We start from the raw sequence: 16,596 nt of genomic DNA, 5'->3' as shown, positions 1-16,596 counted from the left end.
TGGAGGTCTGGTAAGAGGTCTAGTGAGAGGTCTGGTAGAGGTCTGGTAAGAGGTCTAGTGAGAGGTCTGGTAGAGGTCTAGTGAGAGGTCTGATAGAGGTCTGGTAAGAGGTCTGGTGGAGGTCTGGTGGAGGTCTGGTAGAGGTCTAGTGAGAGGTCTGGTAGAGGTCTAGTGAGAGGTCTGATAGAGGTCTGGTAGAGGTCTGGTAAGAGGTCTGATAGAGGTCTGGTAGAGGTCTGGTAAGAGGTCTGGTGGAGGTCTGGTGGAGGTCTGGTGGAGGTCTGGTGGAGATCTGATAGAGGTCTGGTAGAGGTCTGATAGAGGTCTGGTAAGAGGTCTGGTGGAGGTCTAGTAAGAGTTCTGGTGGAGGTCTGGTAAGAGGTCTAGTAAGAGGTCTAGTAAGAGGTCTGGTAGAGGTCTGGTAGAGGTCTGGTAAGAGGTCTGGTGGAGGTCTGGTAAGAGGTCTGGTGGAGGTCTGGTAAGAGGTCTGGTGGAGGTCTAGTAAGAGGTCTGGTGGAGGTCTAGTAAGAGGTCTGGTAGAGGTCTGGTAAGAGGTCTGGTGGAGGTCTGGTGGAGGTCTGGTAGAGGTCTGGTAAGAGGTCTGGTAGAGGTCTGGTGGAGGTCTGGTAGAGGTCTGGTAGAGGTCTGGTAGAGGTCTGGTGGAGGTCTGGTGGAGGTCTGGTAGAGGTCTGGTGGAGGTCTGGTGGAGGTCTGGTGGAGGTCTGGTAAGAGGTCTGATAGAGGTCTGGTGGAGGTCTGGTGGAGGTCTGGTAAGAGGTCTGATAGAGGTCTGGTGGAGGTCTGATAGAGGTCTGGTGGAGGTCTGGTAGAGGTCTGGTAGAGTTCTGGTGGAGGTCTGGTAGAGGTCTGGTAAGAGGTCTGGTGGAGGTCTGGTAAGAGGTCTGGTGGAGGTCTGGTGGAGGTCTGGTAGAGGTCTGGTTGAGGTCTGGTGGAGGTCTGGTAAGAGGTCTGGTGGAGGTCTGGTAAGAGGTCTGATAGAGGTCTGGTAAGAGGTCTGGTGGAGGTCTGGTAAGAGGTCTGGTGGAGGTCTGGTAAGAGGTCTGGTAGAGGTCTGGTAAGAGGTCTGGTGGAGGTCTGGTAAGAGGTCTGGTAGAGGTCTGGTAAGAGGTCTGGTGGAGGTCTGGTAAGAGGTCTGGTAGAGGTCTGGTAAGAGGTCTGGTAAGAGGTCTGGTGGAGGTCTGGTAAGAGGTCTGGTAAGAGGTCTGGTAGAGGTCTGGTAAGAGGTCTGGTAAGAGGTCTGGTAGAGGTCTGGTGGAGGTCTGGTAAGAGGTCTGGTAGAGGTCTGATAGAGGTCTGGTGGAGGTCTGGTAGAGGTCTGGTAGAGGTCTGATAGAGGTCTGGTGGAGGTCTGGTGGAGGTCTGGTAAGAGGTCTGGTAAGAGGTCTGGTGGAGGTCTGGTAAGAGGTCTGGTGGAGGTCTGGTGGAGGTCTGGTGGAGGTCTGGTGGAGGTCTGGTGGAGGTCTGGTGGAGGTCTGGTAAGAGGTCTTGTAAGAGGTCTGGTGGAGGTCTGATAGAGGTCTGGTGGAGGTCTGGTGGAGGTCTGGTAGAGGTCTGGTGGAGGTCTGGTAGAGGTCTGGTAGAGGTCTGGTGGAGGTCTGGTAGAGGTCTGGTGGAGGTCTGGTAAGAGGTCTGGTGGAGGTCTGGTGGAGGTCTGGTGGAGGTCTGGTGGAGGTCTAGTGGAGGTCTGGTAGAGGTCTGGTGGAGGTCTGGTAGAGGTCTGGTGGAGGTCTGGTAAGAGGTCTGGTGGAGGTCTGGTGGAGGTCTGGTGGAGGTCTGGTAGAGGTCTGGTGGAGGTCTGGTAAGAGGTCTGGTGGAGGTCTGGTGGAGGTCTGGTGGAGGTCTGGTGGAGGTCTGGTGGAAGTCTGGTGGAGGTCTGGTGGAGGTCTGGTAGAGGTCTGGTGGAGGTCTGGTGGAGACGGGTACCTTGTTGTTACAGTGGCTCATTCAGTGCATGTCTCCAGATAACAACAGGTTTCAGGTCAGACGTAGAGGTAACTGTGAGGTAACTGGTTCCACAGTCCGTTAACTGTACCAACTCCTCGCCCCCTCACAGCGCTTGGCACCGACTCAGATCAGGGGCGTCGTTTTGGTATGGCAAGCTATGGCACTCGCCATACCTTGGCTTGTGACAAAATCATCTAATTTGCGTGTCATTTGTGACGCACGCTGCCGCGTTGTAGTTGAACGCCAGACAGAGGTGGCTGCTCTTTGTCTCAGAATAAACAACCAAGCGGGGGCGGCTGATTGCGCTCGTCACCAATGCAAGAGACTCCGGTATCGAATCCCAGTCTCAGCATTGCCTTCGACTTGGGCCGGCCGTCGTACTGGCTCATTTGGCAGAGTCAGCGGGAGGGAAGTCGATGGCTGGGGATTGGACGTTGTGGACAGTGACTCCTACAGGTCGGTTGGGTGACGCCTGCACAGCAGAGACAGGAAGTATCGGGGGCAGCGTGAGCCTCCCACACGTTACTCCTCGCCACTGAAGAGTCCACACTGTCTAGTGAAAAGATGCAAGGCTTCTATCCTCACTACAACCGACCAGTGGGAGGCATAGTCTAGCAACATTCAAGACAGGGGAGGGGAGAATTGGCAATACGAAATTGGGATGGGATAAAAAAATTGAAAACGAGGAGAAAAAAGTTGATAAAAAAAAAGAATAAACAACCAAGCCGCCAAGTACCCACCTGGCTACCTGTCTTTGCATAACAATAGCTCAGGCCAATGTATCGTCGCAGCCAATGTAAATGGATCAAGCAAATACATTTGGCCTGCGGCCTGCTTTGTAGATAATAAATAGCGCGATATCTCTCTCTCTCTCTCTCTCTCTCTCTCTCTCTCTCTCTCTCTCTCTCTCTCTCTCTCTCACGACGCAGTACGCACGTTCCGAGACTCGTTCGGCGTTATGACTTGTCATAAGTGAATTGTATAGAAACAACTCACCAAAATGTACTATTGCACAACTGATTTAAAAAAAAAAATCTACAACCTTACAACTATACGTAGCACCGTAGCACCGTAGCACCGGCCACCCTCCCTCCTTGCCATACCTTGGCTTTTACTGAAACGACGCCACTGACTCAGGTCTCAAGATATGATACGAGGCTTGGGAAGCGTCTGATTTAATCATCCCTGATTAATGGTCAGCTGGAGGAGGCGGACCCTACATCCATCTTCTCTCATCCTTATTTGGGAGTTATTGGGCACCAGCAGCTCTTTGTGTTTGTGTGTTTCGGTGACCTAAATCTCACTGCTGTTTCTCATACTGTCTCCTCCCTCCCTCCCCCTGGCTTTGTCTTCCTGTGTTTTATCGCTCGCTCTAACCTCTGTCTATCTAACCCCCATTATCAAATAATTTTTTTTTTTTTTTTATTATTATTGTTTTTTTTTTATGAACCTGTCTGGCAGTGGGCATAGCCTGGTGAGTCACCAGTCACCACCAGCCCCCTCCCTTGAGGGTAGGGGGGGGGGGGCTGCTTGCTTTCTGAGCACGTACTGCTGAACACAATGACCACGGCCTGTTTGAAATATGTGCCATTTAGTGGAACCAGGCTGAAGTAAAGGTCATTAACGCCCCCCCTTCTGCAGATAGAAGACGTGACCTTGTCTTGTAGGAACTGTAATTAACACAACACGGTGTCTTATAGGGACTGATACCTTATCATTTCATTGAGATGTAATTAACACAAGACATTGTCTTATAGGGACTGTTACCTTGTCATTTCATTGAGCTGTAATTAACACAAGACATTGTCTTATAGGGACTGTTACCTTGTCATTTCATTGAGCTGTAATTAACACAAGACATTGTCTTATAGGGACTGTTACCTTGTCATTTCATTGACCTGTAATTAACACAACACCGTGTCTTATAGGGACTGATACCTTATCATTTCATTGAGATGTAATTAACACAAGACCTTGTCTTATAGGGACTGTTACCTTATCATTTCATGTCCTTGTCTTATAGGAACTGTAACATAACAGGGACTAAAGACAGTGTCCTCTCCTGTCTGTAGCAAGAGACAAAAACAGGGACAGTGTCCTCTCCTGTCTGTAGCAACAGGGACAGTGTCCTCTCCTGTCTGTAGCAACAAGGACAGTGTCCTCTCTCCTGTCTGTAGCAACAGGGACAGTGTCCTCTCCTGTCTGTAGCAACAAGGACAGTGTCCTCTCTCCTGTCTGTAGCAACAGGGACAGTGTCCTCTCTTGTCTGTAGCAACAGGGACAGTGTCCTCTCTTCTGTCTGTAGCAACAGGGACAGTGTCCTCTCTTGTCTGTAGCAACAGGGACAGTGTCCTCTCCTGTCTGTAGCAACAGGGACAGTGTCCTCTCTCCTGTCTGTAGCAACAGGGACAGTGTCCTCTCTCCTGTCTGTAGCAACAGGGACAGTGTCCTCTCTCCTGTCTGTAGCAACAGGGACAGTGTCCTCTCTCCTGTCTGTAGCAACAGGGACAGTGTCCTCTCCTGTCTGTAGCAACAGGGACAGTGTCCTCTACTGTCTGTAGCAACAGGGACAGTGACCTCTCTTGTCTGTAGCAACAGGGACAGTGTCCTCTACTGTCTGTAGCAACAGGGACAGTGACCTCTCCTGTCTGTAGCAACAGGGACAGTGTCCTCTCTCTCTTGTCTGTAGCAACAGGGACAGTGTCCTCTCTTGTCTGTAGCAACAGGGACAGTGTCCTCTCTTGTCTGTAGCAACAGGGACAGTGTCCTCTCCTGTCTGTAGCAACAGGGACAGTGTCCTCTCTTGTCTGTAGCAACAGGGACAGTGTCCTCTCCTGTCTGTAGCAACAGGGACAGTGTCCTCTCCTGTCTGTAGCAACAGGGACAGTGTCCTCTCTTGTCTGTAGCAACAGGGACAGTGTCCTCTCTTGTCTGTAGCAACAGGGACAGTGTCCTCTCCTGTCTGTAGCAACAGGGACAGTGTCCTCTCTTGTCTGTAGCAACAGGGACAGTGTCCTCTCCTGTCTGTAGCAACAGGGACAGTGTCCTCTCCTGTCTGTAGCAACAGGGACAGTGTCCTCTCTTGTCTGTAGCAACAGGGACAGTGTCCTCTCTCCTGTCTTTAGCAACAGGGACAGTGTCCTCTCCTGTCTGTACCAACAGGGACAGTGTCCTCTCTCCTGTCTGTAGCAACAGGGACAGTGTCCTCTCCTGTCTGTAGCAACAGGGACAGTGTCCTCTCCTGTCTGTAGCAACAGGGACAGTGTCCTCTCCTGTCTGTAGCAACAGGGACAGTGTCCTCTCCTGTCTGTAGCAACAGGGACAGTGTCCTCTCCTGTCTGTAGCAACAGGGACAGTGTCCTCTCTCCTGTCTGTAGCAACAGGGACAGTGTCCTCTCTTGTCTGTAGCAACAGGGACAGTGTCCTCTCTTGTCTGTAGCAACAGGGACAGTGTCCTCTCTTGTCTGTAGCAACAGGGACAGTGTCCTCTCTCCTGTCTGTAGCAACAGGGACAGTGTCCTCTCCTGTCTGTAGCAACAGGGACAGTGTCCTCTCCTGTCTGTAGCAACAGGGACAGTGTCCTCTCTTGTCTGTAGCAACAGGGACAGTGTCCTCTCTTGTCTGTAGCAACAGGGACAGTGTCCTCTCCTGTCTGTAGCAACAGGGACAGTGTCCTCTCTTGTCTGTAGCAACAGGGACAGTGTCCTCTCTTGTCTGTAGCAACAGGGACAGTGTCCTCTCTCTTGTCTGTAGCAACAGGGACAGTGTCCTCTCCTGTCTGTAGCAACAGGGACAGTGTCCTCTCTCCTGTCTGTAGCAACAGGGACAGTGTCCTCTCTTGTCTGTAGCAACAGGGACAGTGTCCTCTCTCTTGTCTGTAGCAACAGGGACAGTGTCCTCTCCTGTCTGTAGCAACAGGGACAGTGTCCTCTCTCCTGTCTGTAGCAACAGGGACAGTGTCCTCTCTTGTCTGTAGCAACAGGGACAGTGTCCTCTCTTGTCTGTAGCAACAGGGACAGTGTCCTCTCTCCTGTCTGTAGCAACAGGGACAGTGTCCTCTCTTGTCTGTAGCAACAGGGACAGTGTCCTCTCTCCTGTCTGTAGCAACAGGGACAGTGTCCTCTCCTGTCTGTAGCAACAGGGACAGTGTCCTATCCTGTCTGTAGCAACAGGGACAGTGTCCTCTCTCCTGTCTGTAGCAACAGGGACAGTGTCCTCTCTCTTGTCTGTAGCAACAGGGACAGTGTCCTCTCCTGTCTGTAGCAACAGGGACAGTGTCCTCTCCTGTCTGTAGCAACAGGGACAGTGTCCTCTCTCCTGTCTGTAGCAACAGGGACAGTGTCCTCTCCTGTCTGTAGCAACAGGGACAGGGTCCTCTCCTGTCTGTAGCAACAGGGACAGTGTCCTCTATCCTGTCTGTAGCAACAGGGACAGTGTCCTCTCCTGTCTGTAGCAACAGGGACAGTGTCCTCTCCTGTCTGTAGCAACAGGGACAGTGTCCTCTCTCCTGTCTGTAGCAACAGGGACAGTGTCCTCTCTCCTGTCTGTAGCAACAGGGACAGTGTCCTCTCTTGTCTGTAGCAACAGGGACAGTGTCCTCTCTTGTCTGTAGCAACAGGGACAGTGTCCTCTCTCCTGTCTGTAGCAACAGGGACAGTGTCCTCTCCTGTCTGTAGCAACAGGGACAGTGTCCTCTCCTGTCTGTAGCAACAGGGACAGTGTCCTCTCCTGTCTGTAGCAACAGGGACAGTGTCCTCTCTCCTGTCTGTAGCAACAGGGACAGTGTTCTCTCTCCTGTCTGTAGCAACAGGGACAGTGTCCTCTCTCCTGTCTGTAGCAACAGGGACAGTGTCCTCTCTCCTGTCTGTAGCAACAGGGACAGTGTCCTCTACTGTCTGTAGCAACAGGGACAGTGTCCTCTACTGTCTGTAGCAACAGGGACAGTGACCTCTCCTGTCTGTAGCAACAGGGACAGTGTCCTCTCTCTCTTGTCTGTAGCAACAGGGACAGTGTCCTCTCTTGTCTGTAGCAACAGGGACAGTGTCCTCTCTTGTCTGTAGCAACAGGGACAGTGTCCTCTCCTGTCTGTAGCAACAGGGACAGTGTCCTCTCTTGTCTGTAGCAACAGGGACAGTGTCCTCTCCTGTCTGTAGCAACAGGGACAGTGTCCTCTCCTGTCTGTAGCAACAGGGACAGTGTCCTCTCTTGTCTGTAGCAACAGGGACAGTGTCCTCTCTTGTCTGTAGCAACAGGGACAGTGTCCTCTCCTGTCTGTAGCAACAGGGACAGTGTCCTCTCTTGTCTGTAGCAACAGGGACAGTGTCCTCTCCTGTCTGTAGCAACAGGGACAGTGTCCTCTCCTGTCTGTAGCAACAGGGACAGTGTCCTCTCTTGTCTGTAGCAACAGGGACAGTGTCCTCTCTCCTGTCTGTAGCAACAGGGACAGTGTCCTCTCCTGTCTGTACCAACAGGGACAGTGTCCTCTCTCCTGTCTGTAGCAACAGGGACAGTGTCCTCTCCTGTCTGTAGCAACAGGGACAGTGTCCTCTCCTGTCTGTAGCAACAGGGACAGTGTCCTCTCCTGTCTGTAGCAACAGGGACAGTGTCCTCTCCTGTCTGTAGCAACAGGGACAGTGTCCTCTCCTGTCTGTAGCAACAGGGACAGTGTCCTCTCTCCTGTCTGTAGCAACAGGGACAGTGTCCTCTCTTGTCTGTAGCAACAGGGACAGTGTCCTCTCTTGTCTGTAGCAACAGGGACAGTGTCCTCTCTTGTCTGTAGCAACAGGGACAGTGTCCTCTCTCCTGTCTGTAGCAACAGGGACAGTGTCCTCTCCTGTCTGTAGCAACAGGGACAGTGTCCTCTCCTGTCTGTAGCAACAGGGACAGTGTCCTCTCTTGTCTGTAGCAACAGGGACAGTGTCCTCTCTTGTCTGTAGCAACAGGGACAGTGTCCTCTCCTGTCTGTAGCAACAGGGACAGTGTCCTCTCTTGTCTGTAGCAACAGGGACAGTGTCCTCTCTTGTCTGTAGCAACAGGGACAGTGTCCTCTCTCTTGTCTGTAGCAACAGGGACAGTGTCCTCTCCTGTCTGTAGCAACAGGGACAGTGTCCTCTCTCCTGTCTGTAGCAACAGGGACAGTGTCCTCTCTTGTCTGTAGCAACAGGGACAGTGTCCTCTCTCTTGTCTGTAGCAACAGGGACAGTGTCCTCTCCTGTCTGTAGCAACAGGGACAGTGTCCTCTCTTGTCTGTAGCAACAGGGACAGTGTCCTCTCCTGTCTGTAGCAACAGGGACAGTGTCCTCTCTTGTCTGTAGCAACAGGGACAGTGTCCTCTCTCCTGTCTGTAGCAACAGGGACAGTGTCCTCTCCTGTCCCTGTTGCTACAGACAAGAGAGGACACTGTCCCTGTTGCTACAGACAGGAGAGGACACTGTCCCTGTTGCTACAGACAAGAGAGGACACTGTCCCTGTTGCTACAGACAGGAGAGGACACTGTCCCTGTTGCTACAGACAAGAGAGAGGACACTGTCCCTGTTGCTACAGACAAGAGAGGACACTGTCCCTGTTGCTACAGACAAGAGAGGACACTGTCTCTGTTGCTACAGACAGGAGAGAGGACACTGTCCCTGTTGCTACAGACAGGATAGGACACTGTCCCTGTTGCTACAGACAGGAGAGGACACTGTCCCTGTTGCTACAGACAGGAGAGGACACTGTCCCTGTTGCTACAGACAGGAGAGAGGACACTGTCCCTGTTGCTACAGACAGGAGAGAGGACACTGTCCCTGTTGCTACAGACAGGAGAGGACACTGTCCCTGTTGCTACAGACAGGAGAGGACACTGTCCCTGTTGCTACAGACAAGAGAGAGGACACTGTCCCTGTTGCTACAGACAGGAGAGGACACTGTCTCTGTTGCTACAGACAGGAGAGCACACTGTCCCTGTTGCTACAGACAGGAGAGGACACTGTCCCTGTTGCTACAGACAGGAGAGGACACTGTCCCTGTTGCTACAGACAGGAGAGGACACTGTCCCTGTTGCTACAGACAGGAGAGGACACTGTCTCTGTTGCTACAGACAAGAGAGGACACTGTCCCTGTTGCTACAGACAAGATAGGACACTGTCCCTGTTGCTACAGACAAGAGAGGACACTGTCCCTGTTGCTACAGACAGGAGAGAGGACACTGTCCCTGTTGCTACAGACAGGAGAGGACACTGTCCCTGTTGCTACAGACAGGAGAGAGGACACTGTCCCTGTTGCTACAGACAGGAGAGGACACTGTCCCTGTTGCTACAGACAGGAGAGCACACTGTCCCTGTTGCTACAGACAGGAGAGAGGACACTGTCCCTGTTGCTACAGACAGGAGAGGACACTGTCCCTGTTGCTACAGACAGGAGAGGACACTGTCTCTGTTGCTACAGACAGGAGAGGACACTGTCCCTGTTGCTACAGACAAGAGAGGACACTGTCCCTGTTGCTACAGACAGGAGAGAGGACACTGTCCCTGTTGCTACAGACAGGAGAGAGGACACTGTCCCTGTTGCTACAGACAGGAGAGGACACTGTCCCTGTTGCTACAGACAGGAGAGAGGACACTGTCCCTGTTGCTACAGACAGGAGAGGACACTGTCCCTGTTGCTACAGACAGGAGAGGACACTGTCCCTGTTGCTACAGACAGGAGTCCTCTCTCCTGTCTGTAGCAACAGGGACAGTGTCCTCTCTTGTCTGTAGCAACAGAGACAGTGTCCTCTCCTGTCTGTAGCAACAGGGACAGTGTCCTCTCTCCTGTCTGTAGCAACAGGGACAGTGTCCTCTCTCTTGTCTGTAGCAACAGGGACAGTGTCCTCTCTCTTGTCTGTAGCAACAGGGACAGTGTCCTCTCTTGTCTGTAGCAACAGGGACAGTGTCCTCTCTTGTCTGTAGCAACAGGGACAGTGTCCTCTCCTGTCTGTAGCAACAAGGACAGTGTCCTCTCTCCTGTCTGTAGCAACACGGACAGTGTCCTCTCTTGTCTGTAGCAACAGGGACAGTGTCCTCTCTTCTGTCTGTAGCAACAGGGACAAGTTTCAAGTTTCAAGTTTCTTTAATAGTTGTCATACAGAAGTACAGAATACTTTCATACAAAATGCTTCTTACTGTTACGCTCCAGAGACTGTGCTAGACAAGATAGTATCAAATAACATAGTATAGCATGTAATTTAGAAGAAGAAAATGAGGTCACAGTGTTCGGTATAGACATATGTACAATGTTCTGAGTTACCATATAATATACAATACTATGCAGTGTACTAATGTACAGTACTATATAGTGCAAAGCAGAAATGGGATGAGGTACAATTTAGGTACAATTTACAGTAAGGTGTACGAGTTGTAGTGCAATCCTTCATCAATAAATATAAAGTGTGGGGAGTGGGTGCTACAGTGTGTTTGTTTAAAGTGGGTGTGTGCTATAAAGTGTGTGGAGTGGGTGCTACAGTGTGTTTGTTTAAAGTGAGTGTGTGCGTGTGGATGTGTGTGCTATGTGCGTTTGGTGGTTGTTGTTGTGTAGTGTTCATTGTTCGTTTAGCAGCCTGATGGCCTGTGGATAGAAGCTTCTTCTGAGTCTTTCTGTGCTCGCCTTGAGACTCCGGTATCGCTTGCCTGACTGCAGCAGTTCAAAGAGGCAGTTGTTCGGGTGACTGGAGTCTTTAATGATTCTCTTAGCCTTGCCCTTGCAACGCTTGTTGTAAATGTTCTGGAGGGTGGGGAGCCCCCCTCCAATTGTGCGTTCGGCTGAACGTGTCACTCTTTGTAGTCTGCTTCGGTCTTGTGCAGTGCTATTCCCAAACCAGGAGGTGATGTTGCCGGTCAAGATGCTCTCTATTGTACATGAGTAGAAGTTCTTAAGGATCTTCTGACTGACTTGGAACTTCCTTAGGCGCCTGAGGAAGTAGAGGCGTTGTCGTGCCTTCTTCACAACACTGTCAATGTGTGTGGTCCATGTCAAGTCCTCAGATATGTAGGCTCCGAGGTACTTAAAGCTGTTGACTCTCTCAACCGGTGCCCCGTCGATGCTGAGGGGGCTGTAGTCCTTGACCCCCGACCTCCTGAAGTCCACAATCATCTCCTTTGTTTTGCTGACGTTCAGGGAGAGGCTGTTTTCCTGGCACCATCCCGCCAGGACCTTGACCTCTTCCAGGTAGGCCCTCTCGTCGTTGGCAGAGATCAGGCCCACCACCACTGTGTCGTCAGCAAATTTGATGATTGTATTGCTACTCCGCTGAGCCACACAGTCGTGTGTGTACAGGGAGTAGAGGAGGGGACTCAGAACACAGCCCTGGGGGGCCCCTATGTTGAGGGTGATGGATGAGGAGGTGCAGTTGCCTGCTCTCACCACCTGGGGTCTGCCAGTCAGGAAGTCCAAGACCCACTGGCAGAGGTCATAGTTCAAGCCCAGGTCCCTGAGCTTGGCTATGAGTATGGAGGGGACTATGGTATTGAATGCCGAGCTGTAGTCGATGAATAGCATTCTCACATAGTTCCCCTGCCTCTTGTCCAGGTGTGATGCTGCTGTGTGCAGCACATGGGCTATGGCGTCCTCCGTGGACCTGTTGGGGCGGTATGCAAATTGCAGGGGGTCCATGTTGATGGGGAGGGAGGAGCAGATGTAGCCCTTTACTAGCTTCTCAAAGCACTTCATGGCTATGGAGGTGAGAGCTACAGGGCGGTAGTCGTTGAGGCAAGCAGGCTTGGATTTTTTGGGTACAGGGATAATAGTTGACTTCTTCAGGCAGGTGGGGATGACAGCCTGTTCTAAGGACAGGTTAAATATGTCAGTGAATACTGGGGCCAGTTGGTCGGCACAGACTTTTAGGACGCGGCCGGGGATGCCGTCCGGACCTGCTGCCTTCCTGATATTCACTTTTTTAAAGGTCCGCCTCACCTCATGCTCTGTTACCCTGAACACTGCGCCTCCATCAGCAGCCGACCCCCCCCCCCCCATTGCCGTGGCTTGTGAGCTGGTGTTGTTATTACCAGCATCAAACCTCGCATAGAAGGTATTGAGGTCATTTGCTAAGGAGATGTCACTGTTCAGTTTGAGGGAGGCGCCTTTGTAGTCTGTCATCGTTTTGAGCCCCTGCCACATAGCTCTAGAGTCAGCTTGTTCAAACTGGAGTTCAATTTTATCCCTGTAGCGCCGTTTGGCCTCTGACACTGTCCTCCTTACGTTGAGGACAGTGTCCTCTCCTGTCTGTAGCAACAGGGACAGTGTCCTCTACTGTCTGTAGCAACAGGGACAGTGTCCTCTCTTGTCTGTAGCAACAGGGACAGTGTCCTCTCTCCTGTCTGTAGCAACAGGGACAGTGTCCTCTCTCTCTTGTCTGTAGCAACAGGGACAGTGTCCTCTCTTGTCTGTGGCAACAGGGACAGTGTCCTCTCTTGTCTGTAGCAACAGGGACAGTGTCCTCTCCTGTCTGTAGCAACAGGGACAGTGTCCTCTCCTGTCTGTAGCAACAGGGACAGTGTCCTCTCTTGTCTGTAGCAACAGGGACAGTGTCCCCTCCTGTCTGTAGCAACAGGGACAGTGTCCTCTCTCTTGTCTGTAGCAACAGGGACAGTGTCCCCTCCTGTCTGTAGCAACAGGGACAGTGTCCTCTCTTGTCTGTAGCGACAGGGACAGTGTCCTCTCCTGTCTGTAGCAACAGGGACAGTGTCCTCTCTCCTGTCTGTAGCAACAGGGACAGTGTCCTCTCCTGTCTGTAGCAACAGGGACAGTGTCCTCTCTTGTCTGTAGCAACAGGGACAGAGTCCTCTCCTGTCTGTAGCAACAGGGACAGTGTCCTCTCCTGTCTGTAGCAACAGGGACAGTGTCCTCTCTTCTGTCTGTAGCAACAGGGACAGTGTCCTCTCCTGTCTGTAGCAACAGGGACAGTGTCCTCTCCTGTCTGTAGCAACAGGGACAGTGTCCTCTCCTGTCTGTAGCAACAGGGACAGTGTTCTCTCCTGTCTGTAGCAACAGGGACAGTGTCCTCTCTTGTCTGTAGCAACAGGGACAGTGTCCTCTCCTGTCTGTAGCAACAGGGACAGTGTCCTCTCCTGTCTGTAGCAACAGGGACAGTGTCCTCTCCTGTCTGTAGCAACAGGGACAGTGTCCTATCCTGTCTGTAGCAACAGGGACAGTGTCCTCTCCTGTCTGTAGCAACAGGGACAGTGTTCTCTCTCCTGTCTGTAGCAACATGGACAGTGTCATCTCTCCTGTCTGTAGCAACAGGGACAGTGTCCTCTCTTGTCTGTAGCAACAGGGACAGTGTCCTCTCCTGTCTGTAGCAACAGGGACAGTGTCCTCTCCTGTCTGTAGCAACAGGGACAGTGTCCTATCCTGTCTGTAGCAACAGGGACAGTGTTCTCTCTTGTCTGTAGCAACAGGGACAGTGTTCTCTCTTGTCTGTAGCAACAGGGACAGTGTCCTCTCCTGTCTGTAGCAACAGGGACAGTGTCCTATCCTGTCTGTAGCAACAGGGACAGTGTCCTCTCCTGTCTGTAGCAACAGGGACAGTGTTCTCTCTCCTGTCTGTAGCAACATGGACAGTGTCATCTCTCCTGTCTGTAGCAACAGGGACAGTGTCCTCTCTTGTCTGTAGCAACAGGGACAGTGTCCTCTCCTGTCTGTAGCAACAGGGACAGTGTCCTCTCCTGTCTGTAGCAACAGGGACAGTGTCCTATCCTGTCTGTAGCAACAGGGACAGTGTTCTCTCTTGTCTGTAGCAACAGGGACAGTGTCCTCTCCTGTCTGTAGCAACAGGGACAGTGTCCTCTCTCTTGTCTGTAGCAACAGGGACAGTGTCCTCTCCTGTCTGTAGCAACAGGGACAGTGTCCTCTCCTGTCTGTAGCAACAGGGACAGTGTCCTCTCTTGTCTGTACCAACAGGGACAGTGTCCTCTCCTGTCTGTAGCAACAGGGACAGTGTCCTCTCCTGTCTGTAGCAACAGGGACAGTGTCCTCTCCTGTCTGTAGCAACAGGGACAGTGTCCTCTCCTGTCTGTAGCAACAGGGACAGTGTTCTCCCTCCTGTCTGTAGCAACAGGGACAGTGTCCTCTCTCCTGTCTGTAGCAACAGGGACAGTGTCCTCTCCTGTCTGTAGCAACAGGGACAGTGTCCTCTCTCTTGTCTGTAGCAACAGGGACAGTGTCCTCTCTTGTCTGTAGCAACAGGGACAGTGTCCTCTCCTGTCTGTAGCAACAGGGACAGTGTCCTCTCCTGTCTGTAGCAACAGGGACAGTGTCCTCTCTCTTGTCTGTAGCAACAGGGACAGTGTCCTCTCTCCTGTCTGTAGCAACAGGGACAGTGTCATCTCCTGTCTGTAGCAACAGGGACAGTGTCCTCTCCTGTCTGTAGCAACAGGGACAGTGTCCTCTCCTGTCTGTAGCAACAGGGACAGTGTCCTCTCTTGTCTGTAGCAACAGGGACAGTGTCCTCTCTTGTCTGTAGCAACAGGGACAGTGTCCTCTCCTGTCTGTACCAACAGGGACAGTGTCCTCTCTTGTCTGTAGCAACAGGGACAGTGTCCTCTCTTGTCTGTAGCAACAGGGACAGTGTCCTCTCTCCTGTCTGTAGCAACAGGGACAGTGTCCTCTCCTGTCTGTAGCAACATGGACAGTGTCCTCTCCTGTCTGTAGCAACAGGGACAGTGTCCTCTCCTGTCTGTAGCAACAGGGACAGTGTCCTCTCTTGTCTGTAGCAACAGGGACAGTGTCCTCTCCTGTCTGTAGCAACAGGGACAGTGTCCTCTCCTGTCTGTAGCAACAGGGACAGTGTCCTCTCCTGTCTGTAGCAACAGGGACAGTGTGCTCTCCTGTCTGTAGCAACAGGGACAGTGTCCTCTCTCCTGTCTGTAGCAACAGGGACAGTGTCCTCTCCTGTCTGTAGCAACAGGGACAGTGTCCTCTCCTGTCTGTAGCAACAGGGACAGTGTCCTCTCCTGTCTGTAGCAACAGGGACAGTGTCCTCTCCTGTCTGTAGCAACAGGGACAGTGTCCTCTCCTGTCTGTAGCAACAGGGACAGTGTCCTCTCTTGTCTGTAGCAACAGGGACAGTGTCCTCTCTTGTCTGTAGCAACAGGGACAGTGTCCTCTCCTGTCTGTAGCAACAGGGACAGTGTCCTCTCTCCTGTCTGTAGCAACAGGGACAGTGTCCTCTCCTGTCTGTAGCAACAGGGACAGTGTCCTCTCCTGTCTGTAGCAACAGGGACAGTGTCCTCTCCTGTCTGTAGCAACAGGGACAGTGTCCTCTCTCCTGTCTGTAGCAACAGGGACAGTGTCCCCTCCTGTCTGTAGCAACAGGGACAGTGTCCTCTCTTGTCTGTAGCAACAGGGACAGTGTCCTCTCTCCTGTCTGTAGCAACAGGGACAGTGTCCTCTCCTGTCTGTAGCAACAGGGACAGTGTCCTCTCTCCTGTCTGTAGCAACAGGGACAGTGTCCTCTCTCCTGTCTGTAGCAACAGGGACAGTGTCCTCTCCTGTCTGTAGCAACAGGGACAGTGTCCTCTCCTGTCTGTAGCAACAGGGACAGTGTCCTCTCCTGTCTGTAGCAACAGGGACAGTGTCCTCTCTTGTCTGTAGCAACAGGGACAGTGTCCTCTCTTGTCTGTAGCAACAGGGACAGTGTCCTCTCCTGTCTGTAGCAACAGGGACAGTGTCCTCTCTCCTGTCTGTAGCAACAGGGACAGGGTCCTCTCCTGTCTGTAGCAACAGGGACAGTGTCCTCTCTTGTCTGTAGCAACAGGGACAGTGTCCTCTCTCCTGTCTGTAGCAACAGGGACAGTGTCCTCTCCTGTCTGTAGCAACAGGGACAGTGTCCTCTCTCCTGTCTGTAGCAACAGGGACAGTGTCCTCTCCTGTCTGTAGCAACAGGGACAGTGTCCTCTCTCCTGTCTGTAGCAACAGGGACAGTGTCCTCTCTTGTCTGTAGCAACAGGGACAGTGTCCTCTCCTGTCTGTAGCAACAGGGACAGTGTCCTCTCTCTTGTCTGTAGCAACAGGGACAGTGTCCTCTCTCCTGTCTGTAGCAACAGGGACAGTGTCCTCTCTCTCTTGTCTGTAGCAACAGGGACAGTGTCCTCTCTCCTGTCTGTAGCAACAGGGACAGTGTCCTCTCTCCTGTCTGTAGCAACAGGGACAGTGTCCTCTCTTGTCTGTAGCAACAGGGACAGTGTCCTCTCTCTTGTCTGTAGCAACAGGGACAGTGTCCTCTCTCCTGTCTGTAGCAACAGGGACAGTGTCCTCTCTCTTGTCTGTAGCAACAGGGACAGTGTCCTCTCCTGTCTGTAGCAACAGGGACAGTGTCCTCTCCTGTCTGTAGCAACAGGGACAGTGTCCTCTCCTGTCTGTAGCAACAGGGACAGTGTCCTCTCTCCTGTCTGTAGCAACAGGGACAGTGTCCTCTCTTGTCTGTAGCAACAGGGACAGTGTCCTCTCTCCTGTCTGTAGCAACAGGGACAGTGTCCTCTCCTGTCTGTAGCAACAGGGACAGTGTCCTCTCTCCTGTCTGTAGCAACAGGGACAGTGTCCTCTCCTGTCTGTAGCAACAGGGACAGTGTCCTCTCCTGTCTGTAGCAACAGGGACAGTGTCCTCTCTCCTGTCTGTAG

The 16,596-nt window shown here is 52.3% G+C and overlaps 1 protein-coding gene across 1 annotated transcript in view; it reads right to left on the bottom strand.

Annotated features, from left to right (window-relative positions):
• The window catches only part of mmrn2a (multimerin 2a), a 101,881-nt gene that overhangs the window by 47,657 nt on the left and 37,628 nt on the right, over positions 1 to 16,596 (bottom strand).

The sequence above is a fragment of the Notolepis coatsorum genome (assembly GCF_963971535.1).
Source record: "Notolepis coatsorum genome assembly, chromosome: 9".
NCBI lineage: Eukaryota > Metazoa > Chordata > Actinopteri > Aulopiformes > Paralepididae > Notolepis > Notolepis coatsorum.
This window is presented reverse-complemented; position numbering and strand designations above follow the sequence as displayed.